Genomic DNA, 17,867 nt, shown 5'->3' on the forward strand with positions numbered 1-17,867 from the left:
AATTTTGCAGAATGGTTTTAAGTTACTTTTGAGAGATGTTTTATTTGTTCCGGATTTGATTAAAAACATTATTTCTGTTTCTATGCTTGATAGAGATGGTTATTCTTGCAATTTTGTGAATGGGATTTGCAATATTTACAAGAATGAATGTTTGATTGGAAATGGACAACTTGAAAATGATCTATATAACTTAAAACTAAAAGACGTTCCAATAAATTATGTTGATAAACCGGCAATAACAAACAAAAGGAAAATCGATAGTCAAAATCCGGCAAACCTTTGGCATGCTAGGTTAGGTCATATTTCCTCAAGGAGGATGAACAAGCTAGTGGGAGAGGGCATGTTTGATATGTCTGATATTAACTCTCTACCTACTTGTGAATCCTGCCTAAAAGGAAAAATGACTAAATCTCCTTTTGAGGGGAAACCTGAGCGTAGTCAAAATCTGTTGGATTTGATCCATACAGATGTTTGTGGTCCATTTAGAGTTGGTACTCAATATGGCCACACCTACTTCATTACCTTTACTGATGATTATTCTAGGTATGGGTATTTATATTTAATGAAATATAAGTCTGAAGCATTTGAAAAGTTCAAAGAATTCAAGGCTGAAGTAGAAAACAAGCTAGGTAAAAGTATTAAAGCACTTCGATCGGATCGAGGTGGAGAATACTTGAGTACCGAGTTTTTGGACTATCTGAAAGAGAATGGGATTCTCTCTCAGTGGACTCCTCCTATGACACCTCAGCTGAATGGTGTATCGGAGCGTCGTAATCGAACTTTGTTGGACATGGTTCGATCCATGATGAGCTTCACTGAGCTTCCAACTTCGTTTTGGGGCTATGCGCTTGAAACGGCGGTATTGTTGTTGAACAACGTCCACACTAAAGCAGTGGACAAAACACCATATGAGTTATGGAATGGCAAAGCTCCTAAGTATTCGTACTTGAGGATTTGGGGATGTCCTGCTTACGTGAAGCAGACAGTGGGAGATAAGTTGGATAGTCGATCCACCTTATGTTATTTTGTAGGGTATCCGAAGAATTCAATCGGATATTATTTCTATTATCCTGCTGAAACAAAGGTGTTTGTTTCAAGGAATGCCACCTTCTTGGAGAAGGAGTTCTTATTGGATAAGAAAGGCGAGATGATGGAACTCGAAGAAATTCGAGAAGAACCCCAAATACAAAATAACGATCCTACACCTCAGGAACCATTGATAGACACGCCTGTACCTAGAAGATCCGAGAGGACTTCTAGACCTCCTATTCGATATGGTCTTCTTCTTGAAGGGGATCAAGATGAACCCGATGTTGGATGTGATCCAAAAAACTTCAAGGAAGCAATTTCTGATGCGGATTCAAATTTATGGCTTGAAGCTATGCAGTCGGAAATAGATTCGATGCATACAAACCAAGTTTGGTCTTTAGTAGATCCTCCTGATGGAATTGTTCCAATAGGGTGTAAATGGATCTACAAGAGAAAGCTTGGGCCTGATGGTAAGGTATTGACCTACAAGGCGCGATTGGTGGCGAAAGGTTATACTCAAAGACAAGGAGTTGACTATGATGAAACTTTTTCACCAGTTGCAATGTTCAAGTCCATAAGAATCCTTATTGCCATAGCTGCTTGGTATGACTATGAGATATGGCAAATGGATGTGAAGACTGCTTTTCTTAATGGAGACATTAAGGAAGAAATCTATATGAAGCAGCCTGAGGGGTACACATCCATGGGAAGCGAGCATAAGGTATGCAAGCTTCAGAGATCAATTTATGGTCTAAAACAAGCATCAAGAAGTTGGAACCAGAAATTTGATGAAACAATAAAGGATTTTGGTTTCATCAAGAACCCGGAGGAACCATGCGTGTACAAGAAAGTAGTTAAGGATGCTGTGACATTCTTAGTACTTTATGTTGATGACATCCTACTCATTGGGAATGACGTAGGGATGTTGCAGTCAACAAAGATATGGTTATCAGGTAGATTCTCGATGAAGGATTTGGGTGAGGCATCCTATATTCTAGGGATACAGATCTATAGAGATATATCTAAGAGAATGATAGGACTCACTCAATCAACCTACATCGACACCATATTGAAACGGTTTTCAATGGATGGGTCCAAGAGAGGACATCTACCCATGTGTCATGGAGTTTCTCTATCCAAGTCTATGTGTCCCAAGACGGATGAAGAGATAGAGAAAATGACACATGTACCATATGCGTCAGCCATAGGTAGTATCATGTATGGGATGATATCTACCAGACCGGATGTAGCATTTGCTCTGAGTGTCACGAGCAGATATCAAGCTAATCCCGGTCAAATGCATTGAAAAGCCGTGAAGGACATTCTTAAGTACTTACGAAGGACTAAGAATATGTTCATGGTATATGGAGGAAGAGAACTAAAATTGGAAGGCTATACCGACTCTAGCTTCCAAAGTGATGTGGATGACTCGAAGTCAACCTCTGGATTTGTGTTCATGCTCAATGGCTGTGCAGTCTCTTGGAAGAGTTCCAAGCAGGACACCACAGTGGATTCCACCACTGAGGCAGAATACATTGCAGCATCAGCTGCTGCTAAAGAGGCCGTTTGGATGAGGAATTTCGTCCAAGAGTTGGGCGTCATTCCTGAAGTTGTTGGTCCAGTCCCGGTGTACTGTGACAACACGGGTGCCGTTGCTCAGGCAAAGGAACCAAGGTCTCATCAAAGATCCAAACACGTACTGAGGAAATACCACATCATCTGGGAGATTGTGGAAAGAGGAGACATCACTGTCGAAAGAGTGGCCTCTGCAGACAATATCGCTGATCCACTTACTAAGCCCTTTCCAGGACCATTATTTGACAAACATCGCGAAGCAATGGGTCTACGTAGTATGACTAGTTGGCTTTAGGGCAAGTGGGAGATTGAAAGAGTAGGTGCCCGGTGAGCCAACTTGTGGCTAAGGTCTTTGATGACTCTTTGTATAAACAATCTTTTGTTTAATATAATTTATACTTTTATTAATGGCAATGACTTTATCTTTCTTCATATTGTTATATTGTGATATACTATTGTTGTTTTGATAAAGACCTTGAATATACTATAGTGTATGTAAGATGTGGTAGAACATGGAGATGTCTATCATGAAACACATCTTATAGTCACTGTATATTCTAAACTGTTCCTAGTCGATTGAGCCGTCCGATAATAAGGATAAGGATCGCTCGAGTTTGAGACTAGCATTTGCGATGCAGGGTACCACGTTTCATTGGTAGGGAACATAGAGATGTTCGAAGCATGCAAATGGATATTCATATGATGAATGATCGAACTACCCTATCCGGACTTTCCAAGTGGTTATCACTTATCGAGTGGATAAAGTCCGCGGTTTTGGTTGTACACCATTAGTCCTTACTACTTGAAACATCATTGAGACTCTATATGCTAGTACTGTGCTTTGACTCGTTTACCGACTCTATTGGGGTCATCAGGTGTCGGGATTGGGTACAGTTACAACACATATAGGAGTCGATGCTTTGTTGTCAAGGATTCACCACATACTTGCGAGTGTGGATATCCTATGCGATCTGAGGAGATATTAGTGTGACGAATCTCTGGCCAGAGTACATGATGTGTTTTAAGAAATGGTTTCTTAGTAACACATGCGATGTCACTATTTGATCTTCAAGATGTATTGCATAGTTATCGAATCTCGAACGACTCTCGATATACCAATGGTTGTTGATTCGATCGGGATATATGGATGAAGGGACCGTACTGTACGCTAACCAAAATCTATTGGTTCTTGCAGGCACTATCAGTGATACCTAGGGAATCATGGGGCGATGTTGCTAGGCGCTCTTACCATGATTCGATGGGCAAGTGGAAATCGTTGTTCCGAGGCACAAGGAGTTGTGAGCCCACGGCTAGCTGTATTCCTGAACCATTGAGGGTCACACAGAGTAATGGATTTTTAATCCCCGTTGAGATAGTTAAATTTAAAGAGTTAAATTTAATGAACAAAGAAGTTGGACTTCTTATTTAAGAGTAGAGGAGTAAGATTTCCTAAAATGACATAGGGATGGGCATTTTTGGAAATCACTGAATTCGGATTCAGAAAAATTTATCTTGACTTTAAAAGGTGCAGAAATGGTTTTTGTGCACATTGGTGAAATCGGTTTATCAATCGAAGTCATGATGAATTTTATATTAATTTTTGAACACGCGGGCTTTGCTTGTCGGGCCTGAACTTATGACTAATGGGCCCTAAGCTGTTAGCGGCCTACATAATAAATAAGTTATTGCAGTACAGAAATTAGATACAACAGGTCACAAAATAATTTTCGAAAAAACCCTATTTTTCTAAGTGTGGCTGCCGCCCCCCTCCCCTCTGCTCGGAAAATCCAGTCTGTGAATTTTGAATTACAGTCTGGTTTAACGAATCAAATTCATTAATTCTCTTCGTAGAAACTTCTGATAGATTTTCTAGTGCAATCTATCAGAGGGATTAATTATCCGTTCGTGGACCTGATTGAAGAACAGTTTGTCCATTAGTTCCAGGGATATACAACAAGAGCAGAGCAATCTGTTGGTGTCCATAATCTCGCTTCGAGATTGGAGGTAAAAATTTATAATTGTTATTTAATTTTTACACACACAAAATTTAATCGTAAAAGTTTTGATACCCATTATGGAATCGTTCCATAGAAAATTTTAAACTTCCGCTGCACCGGGTATCAATCCTGATTGATCTGATTGCCGCGTTCTCCAACAATTTTGATGACATTCTACTCATTGGGAATGATTTAGGAATGTTGCAATCAACTAAAGTATGGTTAGCGAGTAAGTTCTCGATGCAAAACTTGGGTGAAGCATCATTTGTTTTGGGAATACAGATCTATCGGGATAGATCGAAAAGATTTCTTGGTCGCACCCAGTCTACATACATTGATACCATTGTGAAGAGGTTCTCGATGGAAGAGTCCAAGAGAAGACATCTACCAATGTGTCATGGCGTGTCACTATCCAAGTACACGTCTCCCAAGACTGATGCAGAGATAGTGACTATGACACGCATATGATATTGGTAGTATCTTGTATGCGATGATATCTACACATCTTGACGTGTCATTTGCACTGAGTGTTGCAAGTAGATATCAATTGAACCCCAGTCTTCCCCACTGGAAAGCTGTGAAAGACATCCTCAAGTACTTGAGAAGGACTAAGAATGTGTTCTTGGTCTATGGGGTGGAGAACTAAAATTGAAAGGTTATACCGACTCTAGCTTCCAAAGCGATATCGATGATTCAAAGTCAACCTGTGGGATTGTATTCATGCTCAATGGTGATGCTATATGTTGGAAGAGTTCCAAGAAAGACAGCAATGCGGATTCCATCACTGAGGAAGAATAAATTGCTGCATCAGATCTAGCAAAGGAGGGTGTTTGGATGAAGAATTTCGTCCAAGAGTTGGACGTTATTCCTAATGGAATTACTCCAGGTCTCATCAGAAATCCAAATGTGTATTGAGAAAATACCACATCATCTGGGAAATTGTGGAAAGAGGAGAAGTGTTGTTAGACAGAGTCGCCTCCGCGGATAATGTTACTAATCCACTAGCTAAGCCTTTACCTGGACCATTATTCGAATAGCATCGCGAATCAATGTGTTTAAAGCATATGAGTAGTTTGCTCTAGTGCAAGTGGGAGATTGTTTGTGCCCGTCGAGCCAAGTGTTGGCCGATGGTCCTTGAGAGAACTCTTGTTTGACAATATTTATTTTAATAATATTTGACATTATTTATTTGGCACAGTTTTATCTGTATACCCATGCTAGTTGCATAGATAAAGCCCTTGAATATAAAAATACTAGAAAGAATATGAGATGGTCATGTGATGACTATCATGAAACTCATATTTGGAATACTGTGTATTCTAAAATGTTCCTAGTCAATTCAGCCACCACAAAGAATGATAAAGGTCGCTAGAGCTTGAGACTAGTATTTGCGATGTGAGTACTCACATTTCATTGGCAGGGGACATGGTGATGTCCAAGCATGCAAAAAGGTGCTCCTTGTAGAGTGCACTGAACTACACTCCCTAAAGGACTTTCCAAGTGGTTCTCAATTATCGAGTGGAAAAGTCCTAGTTTATGGTTGTACACCATTAGTCCTTATGACCCGGGACAACATGGAGACTCTATATGCTAGAGCTTCACTTTGACTTGTTTAGCAACTCAACTGAGGTCAGCAGGTGACAATGTTGGGTGTTGTGTCGAAACATATAGGAGTCGATGCATTGTAGCCTGAGATTCACCGCTTACCTTCGGGTATGGATATCCTATATGATCTCATGCATATGTAGCTTGAAATTTCTGATCAAAGTAGGTGGTAATTAAGAAAGGGTTTCTTGAATTACACCTTCGATGCAAATACGTCATGACACATAGTTATCGATTCAATGACAACTCTCGATAAACCAATGGTTATCGAATCGGTCGGGATATATGAGTTGAAGTGACCGTACTGTACGCTAACCATAATTGAATGATTCTTGCAGGCACTATGTAAGACCCAAGAATATTTGATTTAATCCGAGATTATTTAATTTTAATTTGAGGATATTTAATTTGAGAATTTGTGGAGTTTAGATTTAAATTCTAATATTTTTAAATTATTTAGGATTGAAATTGAATTAAAATGAGGCCCGAGGGCTGAATTGCAAAAAATGAAGTTTTGAGGCGCCAAATTGCAATTATGCAAATATGAGTGGACACTTGGCTTGTGAATATGTATTCACGTGTATTGTATGTATGAGAATAAGATTTTCAAACTTTTCAGCAGCAAGAAATTGAGAGCTTCATCTTCTTCACTTGGAATTTGATTTTCAAACTTTGATATCTTTTGATCCGCTCAACCGAATTCAGTTCCGAGCATAGTTCTGTGATCCTCGCCTTGAGAGCTTTGATTTTATGTAAGTATTATCTTGTTCTAGCTGGTTCGAAATTATGGTTGTTGGAGGATTCAGAATTCGGTTATATATTTGTGTTTTTGAGTTGATATGTATTACCGTATCGAAACCGGATCAAAGATTTGACGCCGTATAAATTCTTATGATTTTAAGTTCATGTTCGAACCTATGCCTACAGAATAATGCTGGTTTATGATGATATATTGCTGATATATTATGTTTAGGAGCTGGTTATGATTGTTAGACTCGATAGAGTTGAGTTTCGGTTATCGATTTCTGTCGTACGCCGTCGGTTTACGATTTGAAGTTGTTTTGATGTTTTGTGTAACGCCTCACTGTATCAAGACGGGTCTTTTCAGCGTGCTTTTGTCCCCACTCACACGCACCCTGAGAAACTTCCCAGGGGGTCACCCATCCTATAATTTTCCCAAGTCAAGCACGCTTAACTTTGGAGTTCTTATGTGATAAGCTTCCGAAAAGAAGATGCACCTTCTTGATATGAGTAGCACATATGAAATCTTTCAAGCTCTCCTCAACTATGTAGTCCCATACCTACACAGTCTCAGAATCCCTCTCATTCTGGCAGAATCGGTTCATTCATGTCTCCCTCCGCCTAGAAGCCTTTCAGGAGCCGCTCATTGTCCGTGCAACATCTTGGCACCGGCGATCACTCCCCGCCTCCTCGGCCCTGGGCGTCACATGCCCACCAGCCTCCGCTTGGTTCGTCCCCGAACCATACCGTACTAAGAGAGGTCGGCTCTGATACCATTTGAAACATCTACTACTAATAAATGCGAAAAAACTTTATTTTGTTTTTTTAAAAAAATATACTATACATATATGCCCTTACATATATGTATAAACATTAAAAATAATACTAACAAATAAATTCTTTTAATGATAACTTAAATAAATAAAAATCTTGAAACACGCAATATTAATAAAAATTCGTAACCCAAAAATTCAAACTCATGCATGCGAAAATAAACATAAATAAAACTTTGAAATATGTTTTAAAAACCCTAATAAAGTATCTCAATATAATAATAACTCTTCCATGCGACGGTCACGGGGCCACTGCCATGCTTGCTCATACATCCTCGCCACCGATAGGAGCTACAAATGAATTATCGTACTCACCTGCACCATATAAGCATAGTGAGCCTAGGGGCTCAACATGTCTAAACCTTTGTAACAATGGTTAAAATAATGCATCACATAATCATACTAATACATATAATCATCATGAATATGCATGCATGCTCGTAAAATAATGCACCATGAATTTTTGCTAGCCATAATTATGATCATCATACATACATCATAACTAATCATACATAGCATAAATTGAGCATGTCATAATCATAAAAATTGTGTAGGTCATATCCATGAGTGTGGCTCGTAATCATGAGCGACTGGTCAGTCTAAGAACCATCGTACGTGGCGGTGGATAAATCCACATCTATGCTGGTAGTAAACTACCTCTGTGCCAGTGATAAAATCACTTCTATGCCGGTAGTAGAACTACCTCTGTGCCGGTGGTAAACCACCTCTGTGCTGCCACATCACTTCAATTTCCATAAAAATATTTTTCATGCTCAATTCTTAATCATAAACACATCATAAAATATTTCATGTATGCATGCACTTAAAATATGTCCGTAATATATATTTAATTAATTTTAATAATAAATATACTTATACTTAAAATAAAATTCATGCATAAAAAATAATTAAATATATATTACGGACTTAGTTAATTTTTATGGGTTGGTCAGACTGCTGGCCCCTTAGACTTAAACCCATAAATTCTAAGACTGACCCAATAATTCAACTTAAGCCCATTAACTTACATTTAAACCCAAATAATTTATTCAAGCCCAATATGACATACCTGGCCCAATAACAAAACCCAAGCCCATTAATTACTTAGTCTGGCCCAATGACCCAAAAACCTAAAGACTGGCCCAATAATTTCCATGGGCCCCAAGGCCCATAAAAATTAATAGACTCACTTAAATAATTACTAAAGCCCAATAACTTAATTCACATGTGGCCCAATTAATTAATTGAACTAGCCTTGGCCCATTTACAGCCCAACTTAATAATTAACTTAAAAATAAAAAATACTCGAGCCCAACTAATATAACCCAGACCCGGACCCGAATAACATGACCCGTGACCCAATGGACCCGACCCGTATCCAAAACACCAAGCCCGGCCCGCCTAAAGCCTAGTCACAACCTTAGCCTTTCTTTCCTTAATCCTAACTCACGGCAGCCCTGAGCGACTTTGGAAAAACTGACCGTGCCACCTACTCCGGCAACCTTTGGCCGTGAAACCACTGCCCATACTTAGTCAACATCCAGACGGTTCTAACCCAACAAATTTTACCTCAAACGGAGCTTTGTAGAAGGAGAACGAACCAAAACAATCTACCCCTAGTTTCTGCTTACGTGCAGAACGCGACCAGAAACTTCAGGCCGTTCGGCCGCCCATCTCCAGCAACCACCGGCTGGAGAACCACCTGTAATATCTTCCCCAAGGTCTTGGGGTTCTAACCCCACTAGAATCAACCTAAAACACTCTTTGTGGACCGAGAACAAGCCAATCTCCCAACGCTGCGCAATCTGCGCGATCTGCTGCACCCAACTTCTTTGGCTTTGGTTCCGGCCCTTCTTGGCACAAACCCCCTGCCTCACTCGATCCTACAGAACCTAGGACACGATCCTAACCACAGCCAACAGCCTGGACCCGAGCCACATGAGAAAAACGTGATCAAACCTTGAAGAAAACAAAAAAACTCATGCACGTGAAGGAGTCTATGAGATTTTTCAGAAGAAGTTCAATAAATATCATGTAAAATCCATATAGTCTGATGAAAAACGTGAGTACTAGCTTATATGGTGGTAAAGGAAAGGAATTAAACATGCCTTGTTAATTATAACGAAGATTTATGTGTATACGGGGCTCCGGGACGACGAACGGGCCAAAAACTTGAATAATCCTTGAAGAACTTGGCTAAGGAGGCTGCTATCTGCTGAAAAACGTGAGAGAGGAGGTGTAGGAGATGGGGTTGGCGGCTGATGGGGTTTGAGCGTAGGGTGGGGAGAGATTTTGGGTGTAATGTTGGGTAGATTAGGATAATAACTAATATAATTTATTTAGAAAGATAATATACCATAAACTTAAAATTTTAAACTCTTAAAATACTTACCAATCTGATAAATAGACCAAAATCCCGAAATAAATAAATAGCCTATTTTTAAAAATTAATAAAAGTCATTAAAATGACTTATTTTGGCTAAAAATCAACCCTTAAATAAATATATAATTAAAAACTAAAATTTTCTTGACAAAATACCATAAATTATTATTTTTTTAAGGCTCATAAAATCTCATAAAATATTTTTGGCTCAAAAGTTGATATCTCATCCATCCACGGTCCCGTCTACGCGATCAAATCAATAAAATTATGAAAAATTTAGAAATTCTAAAATCACGGGTTAAATGCTAAAATAAATTTAAATCATGCATATAATTCACATAATAACACATAAATGTCATTTAACCCAAATATAAATTTTTAAATAATTATTTTCCCTAATTATGCAATGCGAATTTACGTATTAAAATTTCCGGGTGTTACAATTCTCCCCCCCTTAAATTGAATTTCGTCCTCAAAATTCGACTGATCAAATTCTAATAACGAAGTCCCTCAAAATTCTAGTTTACTAACTCCACGATTACTTATCTAGTTCTCAAGTTTCAGTATCCCGAAGTCACGTAATCGCAATGCATAACTAAGTATTTTAAAACTTTGCTAACATAAAGTCTTAAGTCATAACATATACTCCTGATAAATCATAATAAAACATTTAAAACTTACAGACCGGTAGTGGGATTTCTGAGCTTCACGTGGCAGATGGACACCCTCCAAGGACCGTGATTTGATACCATTTGTAACGCCTCACTGTATCAAGACGGGTCTTTTCAGCGTGCTTTTGTCCTCACTTAGTGGGATTTCTGAGCTTCACGTGGCAGATGGACACCCTCCAAGGACCGTGCTTTGATACCATTTGTAACGCCTCACTGCATCAAGACGGGTCTTTTCAGCGTGCTTTTGTCCTCACTCACACGCACCCTGAGAAACTTCCCAGGGGGTCACCCATCCTATAATTTCTCCAAGTCAAGCACGCTTAACTTTGCAGTTCTTATGTGATGAGATTCCGAAAAGAAGATGCACCTTCTTGATATGAGTAGCACATATGAAATCTTTTAATCTCTCCTCAACTATGTAGTCCCATACCTACACAGTATCAGAATCCCTCTCATTCCGGCAGAATCGGTTCATTCATGTCTCCCTCCGCCTAGAAGCCTTTCAGGAGCCGCTCATTGTCCGTGCAACCTCTTGGCACCGGCGATCACTCCCCGCCTCCTCGGCCCCGGGCGTCACATTTTGTCATTGAGCTGAAGATGTTATGAATTGATATCAGATATTCCTTGATTATAAACACTATATTTCATATTTTTAGTGAAGTTGACGAGCTCGGGAATTCCGTATTTGAATCGAGAAGGATTGGAGCAAGGTTTGAAGTTGTTTTGTATTGAAGATTGAGTTGTGAGTTTGAATAGATTTTGATATAAGTTTTGTTGTAGATTGTCAAGACTTGAAGCATCTAAAATTCAAAAGAAACGAAAGGTATAAGATGACATCGATCGTTAAGGGCTTTGAAACTCGAGAATTATGATTCTTGAGTTATCCCGCAAAAACCACATACTTGTTTAAATATATGTTCTTTGTTTAGAACTTGAATTGTGAATCCATCTCATGTAAATGGATCTTTGAATTTTGTTATTTACCTTTGATGTTGAATCGGACGATCCCCAAAGCCTGGATATATTCAGATAAGGATCGGTTACGAATCTTGATTCCAAGATCGAAAATGAACAAACGAATCTTGAGACCGAGATCGGATATGAAATCTCGAGAACGTGGATAAATTACCTTTACTAAATATGCGTTCTATTTATGTTATAGATTGAATTGAGTTGCTATCGTTAACGCATGTTTATGTCGATTATACTGAGAATTATGTTCTCACCAGAGTTATCCGGCTGTTGTCTTGTTTTGTATGTGTGCATGACAACATAAGGGGCAGGAGCTAGCAGAGACGACGAGGGTAGCTTGAGAGAGAGTTTTAGCAAGTGGAGACTCGGGTTGTAGCAAATTTGATGAACTTTGGATCCTTGTCAAATTTGTTAGATGACAAGAACTTGGTTATAGTTTGAATAACTTTGTGAACACTTTGTGTAGTTAAGTTATTTTTATGTATTGTAGATTACTATTTTGATGTATGAAATGCATGAGATCATGCTTGACACTTGATATATATGTTTGTGCATGTTGTAGAATTAAAAGAGCATGTGTTGAAGAGGTTGGAAGAACAGGAAATGTGCTGCAGAAAACAGGGCAGATTTCTGTCTAGGGCAGCGCCCGAGCTGCAGAATTTGGCAGTCCAAGCGCAGCCCTGAGCCCATGTTTATGCCCGGATCAAAGTGAGGTAGAGCCCGAGCGGTACTATTTGACCGCTCGAGCGCACCCCAATTTAATTTTTTTTGTTTGATATTTTCCCTCACTTGTTTAATTAATGATGATTATTCATTAATTGCCCCTTAAGAATCGAGATTAGAAACCCAAGTCCCCACAACAGGTGGTATTAGAGCGAAGTTTGTTCTTGGATTGAGATAGATGAGCGGGGTAAATTGAGTCTGATTGATTTATTTATCTCGCATGAAATTGAGTTTCTATCTTTTATGCGAGTATGTTTATTTGGAAAATATATCAGACTTGATTCTTGATCAGAACTCAATCTTATGAGACTACATGATTATGCAAATCAGATGGGGGACTGAAACAGAATGGTTAATCTGATATATTGCTGTATTGTGCACTAATCTGTTTGAATATCAGATATGCCTCCTCGACAAGCACCAGTCACTAGACAGACAGTTGCTATTCCTCCGGCAGAACCAGTACCAGTACCACAGACAGTGGCAGAACCTCCGAATGCTCAGGGTAGTACATCTGCTGATCCGATGAGTGCGACTGCTACATCGATGGAAATTTTGTTAAAGAGATTTCAGTCGTTTAAACCTCCAACACTGAAGGTAACTGAGAGTTCAGTATAATGTGAGAGTTGGCTAGAAGATATTGATTAGTTGTTCGAATCCCTCGATTATTCAGATGATCGTCGAGTCAGACTTGTTGCACATCAACTTCATGAAGTTGCAAAAAGTTGGTGGATAGCAACAAAGAAAGCATTGGAGAATCGAGGTACGGTTATCACTTGGTCTGTGTTTAAAAATTCTTTTTATCAACGGTTCTTTCCAGTCTCCTACAAAAAAGACAAAGGAGCAGAATTTGCTAGTTTGCAGCAGGAAAAACTAAATATCGAGGAATATGTAGCCAAGTTTACTAGTTTGTTGAAGTTTTCTCCGCACATACCAGAAAATTATGAAGCTCAAGAAGATCAATTTATCAATTGATTGAATTGGATGTTTTTTACATTGGTAAATGCGGGAAGACCTAACAACTTCGCAGATGCACTGAATAGAGCAAAAGGGGAAGAAGATGGATTGATCAGGAAACGAGGAGCACCATTTGTACCACAGTCAACTAGACAACCCCAAGATCAACCACAAGCTTCTCAACCACCACCCAGATTCGAGGGAGGAAGTAGTAGCAGCAGTAGAAGAGATTTCTTCAAAGCCAAGGGGAAGCAATTTAAGCGATCAAGAAGTGGTTTGTCCAGTTCTAGTGGATCACGACAGTTTAGGCATGGACAGAAAGCTATTGCATCAGAGGTATATTGTAAAAAATGTGGAGGTTGTCATGCCAGCAATAAGTGTAGAGGAGTATTTGGTAGTTGCCACATATGTAATCAAACTCGTCATTTTGCTAGAATTTTCCCACAACGTGGTCCTGAGAGAGCACTAGATGTGAGATCATCTCGACCATCACCTCAGTCTGATAGGCAATCCTCTGCAGTACACTCATTAAGCCGCCACCACAGGCTAGATCAGGAGAAAGCCAGACTGTGAGCCAACCACCGAGACAACAGGCTCGAGTGTTTGCATTGACAGAGGAGCAAGCACAGATAGAACCTGATGATGTTATAGCGGGTAGCTGCTCTCTTTTTGGTTATCCTGCTTATGTTTTGATAGATACAGGTGCAACACATACATTTATCTCTGAGCAATTTGTTTTATTACATTCTTTGCCTGTTGAGCCATTGTCCACTGTAGTATCTGTCTCTTCACCTCTGGGGACATGTATCGTATCCGTGAAATCAGTTAAGAATTGTATCCTACATTACGAAGGTAATATGATTGAGATAGGCTATATTTTACTGGTTTTGTCAGATTTTGACTGCATTATCGGTATTGATATACTAACCAAGTACAGGGCGACAGTTGATTGTTTTCTGAAAGTTGTGAGATTCGGACCTGAGATGGCAGATGAGTGAAAGTTCTACGGTAAAGGTTCGAGATCTCTAATTCCTTTGATATCTGTTCTATCTATGACCCGTTTATTGCAGAAAGGAGCAGAGGGATTCCTTGTGTATTCCATAGATGAGTTGAAAACTAGCCCCAAACTGACTGATTTTTCAGTAGTTAGTGAGTTTTCTGATGTCTTTCCTGATGAGATTCCAAGATTACCTCCATTGCGAGAGATAGACTTCAGTATCGAACTGATGATAGGTACACAAACTTTTTCTAAAGCTCCTTAGAGAATGGCACCAGTCGAGTTGAAAGAAATGAAAGAACAACTAGAAGATCTTCTGGCTAAGGGGTACATTAGACCGAGCGTTTCACCTTGGGGCGCTCCGGTTCTGTTTCTATGAAAGAAAGATGGGTTTATGTGACTTTGCATTGACTACCAACAATTGAACAAAGCAACGGTAAAAAATCGTTATCCTTTGCCAAGAATAGATGATTTATTTGATCAGTTGTAGGGTTCCTCAGTGTATTCCAAGATCGATCTGAGATATGGATACCATCAGCTGAGAGTCAGAGATGAAGATATACCCAAGACTGCATTTAGAACGAGGTATGGTCATTTTAAGTTCATTGTTATGCCGTTTGGACTGACCAATGCACCAGCAGTGTTTATGGGTTTGATGAATCGAGTATTCCAGAGATATCTAGATGATTTTTTTATTATCTTCATTGATGATATTTTGATATATTCAAAGAATCTGTGTGATCACGCATAACATCTTAGAACTGTCTTACAAACTTTAAGAGCTGAGAAGTTATATGCCAAGTTATCAAAATGTGAATTTTGGTTGAATAAAGTTGGTTTCCTTGGGCATATTATTTCGAAAGATGGGATTTCTGTTGATTCGAACAAGGTCGAAGCAGTGATCAGTTGGCCTAGACCTACTTCAGTTTCGGAAATACGTAGCTTTATGGGCTTAGAAGGTTACTATTGCAGATTTATCAGGGATTTCTCTAGCATTGCGAAGAATATTACACAAATGACACAGAATAATGCACCGTATATCAAGACTGAAGCATGTGAGACCAGTTTTCTAGAGCTAAAGAAGAGGTTGACAAGTGCACCAGTCTTGGCAATTCCTTCAGGTATTGGTAATTTCACTGTTTATTGTGATGCGTCTCACAGGGGATTAGGATGTGTGCTTATGCAGCGAGAACATGTTATTGCTTATGCCTCAAGACAGCTGAAGCCACACGAGATTCGATATCCAATCCATGATCTTCAATTGGCCGCCATTGTATTTGCATTGAAGATCTGGCGACATTATCTGTACGGTGAAAAGTTTGAGATTTATTCTGATCATAAGAGTTTGAAATATCTGTTTTCGTAGTCTGAACTGAACATGAGGCAACAAATATGGCTCTATTTATTGAAAGATTTTGATTGCGAAATCAAATATTATCCAGGAAAGTCAAATGCCGCTGCAAATGACCTAAGTAGGAAGGTATGTGCTCTATCCTTATATATTATAGGTGTATCAAATTTTATAGAAGATTGTTGTATTTCTGGATTGATATTTGAGATAGATATGAGGCCTATTCGAGTTTGTGCTATCAGTGCTGAACCGGAGTTGTTAATCAGAATCAAAGAAGCACAGAAAAATGATAAGAGTATCCAGAAGTCGGTTGAGATGGTCAGATCAGGGCATAAATCCAAATATCAGGTTAAGGCTGATGATGTTTTATATGTGAATAATAGAATTGTGGTTCCAGATGTTTCAGATTTGAGACAACAGATATTGAAAGAAGCTCATTGCAGTAGATTCAGAGTTCATCCTGGCGGCATAAAAATGTACAATGTTATGAAACATCAGTATTGGTGGAAATAGATGAAGTCTGATGTCACAACATTTGTGTCTCGATGTCTGACAGGTAAAAGCCAAAAGAAAGAAACCCGATGGTTTATTGCATAGCTTATATGTTCCTGAATGGAAGTGGGATCACATTTCCATGGATTTCGTGGCGAAGCTACCACGTTCATCCAGAGGTTGCGATGCCATTTGGGTGATTATTGATCGATTGATGAAATCAGCGTGCTTTATTCCATATAATATGACATACATACATGACCAGATGGCAGAGATCTATGTTAGAGAAGTGGTCAGATTGCATAGAGTGCCAAAGTCTATCGTATCTGATCGAGATCCTCGATTCACATCTCACTTTTGGCATAGGCTGCAGCAAGCTCTAGGTACTCGTTTGCACTTGAGTACTGCATAACATCCTCAAACTGACGGACAGTCAGAACGAACTATTCAGACACTTGAGGATATGCTTAGAGCTGTGGTGTTGGATTTTAACACTACTTGGCAAGATTCATTACCACTCGTGAAATTCTCATATAATAACAACTATCAGACGAGTATTGAGATGACTCCATTTAAAGCGTTGTATGGGAAGAAATGCAGATCTCTGAAAGAGTGGGTGCCCGGTGAGCCAACTTGTGGCTAAGGACTTTGATGACTCTTTGTATAAACAATTCTTTGTTTAAATATAATTTACACTTTTATTAATGGCAATGACTTTATCTTTCTTCATATTGTTATATTGTGATATACTATTGTTGTTTTGATAAAGACCTTGAATATACTATAGTGTATGTAAGATGTGGTAGAACATGGGGATGTCTATCATGAAACACATCTTATAGTCACTGTATATTCTAAACTGTTCCTAGTCGATTGAGCCGTCCGTTAATAAGGATAAGGATCGCTCGAGTTTGAGACTAGCATTTGCGATGCAGAGTACCACGTTTCATTGGTAAGGAACATAGAGATGTTCGAAGCATGCAAATGGATATTCATACGATGAATGATCGAACTACCCTATCCGGACTTTCCAAGTGGTTATCACTTATCGAGTGGATAAAGTTCGCGGTTTTGGTTGTACACCATTAGTCCTTACTACTTGAAACATCATTAAGACTCTATATGCTAGTACTGTGCTTTGACTCATTTACCGACTCTATTGGGGTCATCGGGTGTCGGGATTGGGTACAGTTACGACACATATAGGAGTCGATGCTTTGTTGTCAAGGATTCACCACATACTTGCGAGTGTGGATATCCTATGCGATCTGAGGAGATATTAGTGTGACGAATCTCTGGCCAGAGTACATGATGTGTTTTAAGAAATGGTTTCTTAGTAACACATGCGATGTCACTATTTGATCTTCAAGATGTATTGCATAGTTATCGAATCTCGAACGACTCTCGATTTACCAATGGTTTTTGATTCGATCGGGATATTTGGATGAAGGGACCGTACTGTACGCTAACCAAAATCTATTGGTTCTTGCAGGCACTATCAGTGATACCTAGGGAATCATGGGGCGATGTTGCTAGGCGCT

The sequence above is a fragment of the Henckelia pumila genome, chromosome 2 (assembly GCF_033568475.1).
Source record: "Henckelia pumila isolate YLH828 chromosome 2, ASM3356847v2, whole genome shotgun sequence".
Lineage (NCBI taxonomy): Eukaryota > Viridiplantae > Streptophyta > Magnoliopsida > Lamiales > Gesneriaceae > Henckelia > Henckelia pumila.